The sequence below is a fragment of the Myotis lucifugus genome, unplaced genomic scaffold (assembly GCF_000147115.1).
Source record: "Myotis lucifugus unplaced genomic scaffold, Myoluc2.0 scaffold_371, whole genome shotgun sequence".
In the NCBI taxonomy this organism is placed as follows: Eukaryota; Metazoa; Chordata; class Mammalia; order Chiroptera; family Vespertilionidae; genus Myotis; species Myotis lucifugus.
Window position 1 is genome coordinate 99,759 of NW_005871419.1, and position 7,253 is coordinate 107,011.

General features: G+C 42.9%; 1 pseudogene; it reads left to right on the top strand.

Moving 5' to 3' along the window:
* Window positions 1–3,383: 3,383 nt before the first annotated feature.
* LOC102439691 lies at window positions 3,384–4,153 on the top strand (annotated as a pseudogene).
* The last annotated feature ends 3,100 nt before the right edge of the window (window positions 4,154–7,253 follow it).

The following is a 7,253-nucleotide window of genomic DNA, read 5'->3' on the forward strand; positions in this document are numbered from 1 at the left end:
TTCTAATAAGGCCAGATAACAAATGTTAGGTACCCTGGGGAATGTTTCAAGGTAAATAAACCTAATGAGTAAATGGCTCAGTTTATAATCTCTGTACCATATGTCTGTCCGAAGTATTGCACAGATACAAAGTTGGGAAATCACAGTTTACAATATGTGGTGTAAGTGCTGTCTTCTTACCTTTCTGGGAGCTTGCCTCCGGTTACAGCCCTGCACAGTCCCTTTTCATTTTTCTTTGGAAATAATAATTCCGCCCACTATTCTCAGTGGAGGGGAAATGTCATACTGCTAGTCTTGTGAGGTGGAATTTAACAAGGCTGAAGCTTTCGCATGGGATCAAGATTCAACAACAAAAGCCTTGATTTTGGAAGCATTAGAAAAAGTTTTTCTTCATTTTCTTGAATATCAGTGGGCAACTTGAAAAACTTACCTGAAAAAGTGGTGCTGGTGATCTCTCCTGCCCCTTAATCATGTTCCATGTTTTTGAGGTGCATTCATGATTCTGGGTCCACCACACATTGGTTATGGGTCCATGCAAGCCCCTTCATTAGGCTTTCTGTGTTACTGAAATATGGCTCACTGAACAACACTCTGTGTGTACAGATGTATGTGTATTCGTATCCTCATGCAAATTACAGCACATTATTCCCACTGTTTCTGCCCCTGGCCTTTCTTTCTTTCTTTCTTTCTTTCTTTCTTTTTTTTTTTTTTACTGTTCTTATGTTGCTGGCACAGAATTGGAACAATGTTGGAACAAAAGGAGCTGGAGGAACCTAATGGACGATGCTTTCAAGCTGCTCTAGGTTCAGATGCGATGGTAATAGCAGCTGTGTAGTCAGTATCTGCTGGATGCTAAGGCCCAGTCTCACCTTCACTTCCCAATAAACCTTCTCAGACACACAGGTTTTAGTTTTTAAAAAGACAGCACAAAAAGAAAATAAAAATGATTAGTTATTCTACTAGCAAGGATGTTTTTCCTCCATCTTTAGACTTGGTCGTAATACCCTCCCCCTTCCATCCCAGCAGCTTAAAACAAACATTTAAATCTTGCCGAGGCCGGTCTGGCTCAGTGGATAGAGCGTCGGCCTGCGGACTGAAGGGTCCCAGGTTCGATTCCGGTCGGGGGCATGTACCTGGGCTGCGGGCACATCCCCAGTGGGAACTGTGCAGGAGGCAGCTGATCGATGTTTCTCTCTCATTGATGTTTCTGGCTCTCTATCTCTCTCCCTTCCTCTCTGTGGAAAATCAATGAAATATATTAAAAAAAAAAAAAATCTTGTTTCTGTGTCACATCCACTGTGGGGCAGCAGGGAACTCAGCTTATTGTAATTGCTTGGGGACCTAGGCTGACAGCACCCTGCGCCAGAACGGAAAGGGTGCTGTGGAGGGTCTTGAATCAGCATTAAACGTCGTTTACTAGTATACTCAGCTCATTGGCCAGAATTAACCCCAGGGTCCTACCCAACTGCAGAGGGACTGGAATGTGCCTGTTAGGGAAGGAGTCAGAAATATTTGGTGAACAACTTCAATAACTACATTTAGACTTTCATATTGCTCAGTACATATATATATATATAAAAAGCCAGCGATCAGAATGACCAGTCGCTATGACGCCCACTGTGGCCAGCCCAATGTGGGGGAGGGGAAGGGCCTGGCCGGCCAACCTCCTACATCCCTGCCCCTGATCGGCCTGGCCTCTCTCACCCCGATTGGCCTGCAGCCCCTCCCCTCCCGGCCGGCCCTGCCCCTGATTGCCCCCCCCAATAGGGGGCAGGGCTGGCCGGCCAACCTCCTGCAGCCCCTCCCCTGCCTGGCCCCATCCCAGGTCAGCCTCCCCACCCCTATCAGGGGCAGGGTCGGTCAGTCAACTGCCTGCAGCCCCTCCCCCCAGGCAGCTCCGCCCCCAATCAGCCCCCCACTCTGATCAGGGGCGGGGCCGGCTGGCCCACCGCCCACAGCCCCTCCCCATAGCCAGTCCTGCCAGCCAATCACCCTCGGCCCCTCCCCCCAGCTGGCCCAGCCCTGATCCGCCCGATTGGGGCGGGCTAGCAGGACCCCACCTATGCACAAATTCGTGCACTGGGCTTCTAGTATTTATATACACAGACAACTCTAAGATGTTTTTACATCAACAAGAGAAACACTGTAAATACAAATATCATTGCTTTTTTCCACCTCATGTTACAGTGGAATCTTTCCTGGTCATAAGTATGTGTCTAAATATATAATAAGTACTTCAAAGAAAGTACTGCCAATTATAGCTGTAAGTCATGGGTTTTAGAGAGATTGTCTCATTCTTTTTTATCGCTGCATAGAACTTCACTTTATAATGCACATGACAGCTTTACTCAAGTCCTTATTGATACACATGTGGATGATTTTCGGTCTTTAGTTATAAAAGATAATGCTGTTTGAATAACCTGTTAATATGCCATTTCATACAGGATTGGTTTTTCAAAAGTGGATTCCTGAGTTAGAGGTATATATATTTATAATTTTGATAGAAGTTATACCCATTTACAATCCCACCAGCAGTGTATGAGAGGATTTATTTATAACTTCATCAATAGGGTGGATTATCAAACTTTCGGATTTTTGCCAGCCCTGGCAGATGGAAGATTATAGTCTCAATGTAGTTTTCATTTGTGTTTCTCTTAAGAGCACAGGCTGAGTTTCTGAACACTGGGCATACATATCTTTTGCACATTTTTCAATTGGGCTGCTTGGCTGCTTCCAATTTATATGCATGAGGCTCTTTAAATATTAGGGAAATTATTATCTGTTAGGATTTACAAATGTTTTCTATTTGTCATTGCCTTTTTTCTTTTTTTAATTGAAGGCAATTTTTAAAAATCTTTGTTGTTGAAAGTATTACATATATCCCCTTTTTCCCCATTGGCCCCTTATTAACCGCCCCCACTCCAGGCCTTCGCCACACTATTATCTGTGCCCATGGGTTATGCATATATGCATCCAAGTTCTTTGGTTGATTTCTTCCTTGATTTTCTTATATGGCTTTTGGATTTTAAGTCATAGTTAGACTCAACAAAGTTATTAAGGAATTCTCATGTGTTTTCTTCCATTTCTCCTTCCCTGGCCTTTATGCTGTTGTTCTTGGGCATTTGACTTATACATAATTATATTTTAAGCTCTCAAATACATTGTTGTTAATAATAATCTTTCTATGTAGATAGCATTTTTAGTGCCCTTAATGCCTTTGTGTAGACCCCAATTTCCAACTGATACAATTTCCTTCTTCCTGAAGGATTTTTTAAAAAAACTTTTCATATAGTATAGGTCTGCTAGTGATGAAGTCTTTCATCTTTTGAATGACTAAAAGCGTCTTCATTATGCCTTAATTTTTTAAGGATTTTTGCTTACCTTTTCCGCCCGCTCCCCCCTCCCCCCGAGCGCCGCTCCGGCTGCACCGCGTTCGCGCCGAGCTCCGTGCTCCTGCCAAGGCAGCGCCCCCGTCTCCTTCCAGCCGCCATCATGATCATCTACCGGGACCTCATCAGCCATGATGAGATGTTCTCCGATATCTACAAGGTCCGGGAGATCGCGGACGGGCTGTGCCTGCAGGTAGAGGGAAAATGGTCAGTAGGACAGAGTGGCTTATTGGTGGAAATGCCTCCGCTGAAGGCCCTGAGGGCGAAGTACCGAAAGCACAGTAATCACTGGTGTTGACATTGTCGTGAACCATCACATGCAGGAAACCAGCTTCACAAAAGAAGCCGACAAGAAGTACATCAAAGATGACATGAAATCAATCAAAGGGAAGCTTGGAGAACAGAGACCAGAAAGAGTAAAGCCTTTTGTGACAGGGGCTGCAGAACAAATCAAGCACATCCTTGCCAATTTCAAAAAATACCAGTTCTTTATTGGTGAAAACATGAATCCAGATGGCACGGTGCTCTGCTGGACTGCCGTGAGGATGGTGTGGCCCCACATATGATTTTCTTTAAGGACGGCTTAGAAATGGACAAATGTTAACAAATCGGGCAGTTTGGCTCCATCACCTGTCATCGTAACTGGCTGCTGCTTTTCATCCACACACCAAGACTGGGACAAATGGGACTGATGTTATCTTGAGCTCTTCATTTATTTTGACCTTGATTCATTTGGAGCGGAGGCATTGTTTTTAAGAAAAAAACATGTCATGTAGGTTGTCTAAAAATAAAATGCATTTAAATTAAAAAAATAAAAGGTTTTTGCTTAGTGCAGCATTTGATGGTGAAATGTTTTTTTCTTTGAAGATGTTGTGCTAATGTCTTATCACTTACATTGGTTCCAGTAAGAAATCTGATACCCTTATCTCTGCTTCTGTGTATAGCACGGACTTTTTCCTCTAGCTGATTTTCTCTTTATCACTGGTTTTGAGCAATTTGATTATGGTGCCATTTTCTTTATGTTTCTTGTGCTTAGGATTCACTGAACTTCATGGATTTGTGGGTTTATAGTGTTCATCAATTTAGAAATTTTAAGCCATTCTTTCTTTAAATATTTTTTTCTGCCTGCCCCCTTCCTCAATATACAATTACTAGTACTTCTTATATATGAGGCCATATGCTGTCCCACAGTTCAGATGCTCTTTTCAATATTTTAGATTTTTTTTCTCTGTTCTGTTTCATTTGGAGAGGGTCACTGCTATGCCTTCTTCACTCATTTTTTCTTCTATTTTCTTATCTGCTATTTATCCTATAAATGTTATTTTTCATCTCATAGGTTGTCATTTTTATCTTCAGAAAAGCTTGATTTGGGCCCTTTTTATATCTTCTGTGTCCCTACTTTAACTCAATTTTTAAAATAATGACCCTTTTGAGATATAATTCACATACCATACAACCAACTAATTTGAAGTGTGCATTTCAATGTGGGTTTTGTGGTGTTTTTTTGGGGGGGGGGGGAATGGGTAATAGTATATTTTATATAGTATTTAAATATTAACTATTTAAATTTTAAATATTTTAAAAATAGTATTTTGGGGGGTGAATAGTATATTTGCAGGGTTGTGCAACTATCACCATAATCTAATTTTAGAACATTTTCATTATCCCCAAAAGAAACCTTGTACCAAATAGCAGTTACTCTCCAGTCCCTTCACCTTCTCCATCTCAGCCCTAGGCAACCACTAACCTACTTTCTGTCACTGCGTATTTCCTATTTTGGACACTTCATAGAAATCAGATTATGCTCTTAGTGATCTTTTGTGACTGGTTTGTTTCATTTAGCATGTTTGTGAGGTTCATCCAAGCATGTATCAGTACTTCATCCCTTTTTTTATAGCTGAATAATATTGCATTGTATGACTGTATCGTTTTGTTTGTTCATTAGTTGATGGACATTTGGATTGTTTCCACTGTTAGGCTATTATGAATAATGCTGCTATGAACACACACACACACACGTGTATATATACATAAATATATATTTTTTGTGGATATATAGCTTCATCTACGTAGCTTACTGAAATATGAATACAATTATAATAACTTTTAATGTCTTTCTCTGCTAATTCTAACTGTGGATCAGTTCTAGGTCTATGTTGATTGACAGATTCTTTTCATTATGGGTCATGCTTTTCTGTTTCCTTGCATGCCTGGCAATATGATTGGATGCTGAATTTTACCTTAGTGGGTGCTGGGTCTTTTTGTATTTTTATAAATCTTTTTGAGCTTTGTTCAGGGATACAGTTAAGTTACTTGGGAACAGTTTCATACTTTCCAGTCTTTTATGGTTTGTTAGGTGGGCCTGGATCCGTGTTCAGTCAATTATTGAGGCAAGACCTTCCAGAGATACGAGTAATCCAGGGCCCTGGGACTTAAGAGGTTTTTCATGGTGACCCATGAGAACACAGCTCCCACAAGCCCTGTGCGAGTGCCCACGTTGTCTGCTCCAGTCCTCTCGGGGTAGTCTTTCCTGGGCCTCTCGTAGTTTCCTCACATGCATGTTCTGTACTCTGTTAAATATTTGGGACTTTTTGCAAATCTCTAGGGTTCTCTCCCTGCAGCTTCCTCCTCTTGGCACTGCCTCCTGTTAACTCCCGCTCCTTAGTTTCCCGGGACTCAGCTGCTTTGAAGTCGGCTGGGTTCTGCCTGAGTTTCCCCTCCCTGTGCAGTGACAGTGAGCAGGGGCAACCTTAGCGCTCTCCTTCGTTTCCTCTGTCTCAGGGATCACTGTCCTCCATTGCCTGATACCTGGAATCATGAATACCATTATTTAATGTATTTTGTCTGTTTTAAGAAGGCTTTGTTGTTGTTAGTCCTCACCCAAGGATATTTTTCCATTGATTTTTATGGAGAGTCGAAGAGAGATGGAAAGAGAGAGAGAAACATTGATGTGAGAGAAACATTGATTGGTTGGTTGCCTCCTGTACGAGCCTTGACCCAGGGCCTGGGCCAGGTAGCAGCCTGCAACCAAGATAGGTGCTCTCGATTGGAATCAAACCCAGGAACCTTTGGTCCGAAGGCCGACACTCTATTCACTGAGCCAAACTGGCTAGGGCAAGAAGGATTTTTTTCTAGAAGGTATGGTAATCTGGTCCCTGATACTCTATCTTGGCTATCTGTGTTTTCTTATGTATATTATATTTTTATCTTTTTACATTTAAATATTTTATTTGAAATTTATTCTGCTGTGAGGTCATAGAACCACTTTTGTTTTTTATAGATGGCTACCTAATTATTTACTCAACATCTGATTTAATTTATCATCTTTATTGTGTATTACATTCCAGTATGGTCTGGGTCTATTTCATAACTTCTATTCTATTGTATACTAGAGGCCCGGTGCACAAAAATTTGTGCACTTGGGGGAGGGGGTCCCTCAGCCCAGCCTGTGCCCTCTCGTAGTCTGGGACCCCTCGGGGGATGTCCACCTGCTGACTTAGGACCGCTTCCCAGGGGATTGGGCCTAAGCTGGCAGTCAGACATCCCTCTGGCAGCCCGGGAGCCCTCGGGAGATGTCCACTTGCCAGTGGGGAGCAGGCCTAAGCTGCAATCAGACATCCTTAGTGCTGCTGAGGAGGCGGGGAGAGGCTCCCACCACCACCGCTGTGCTGGCAGCCATCAGCCTGGCTTGTGGCTGAGCAGAGCTCCCCCTGTGGGAGCACACTGACCACCAGGGGGCAGCTCCTGCATTGAGCGCCTGCCCCCTGGTGTCAGTGTGTGTCATAGTGACCAGTCATTCCCAGTCGTTCTGCTGTTAGGGTCAATTTGCATCTTACCCCTTCTATTATATAGGATAGAGGCCTG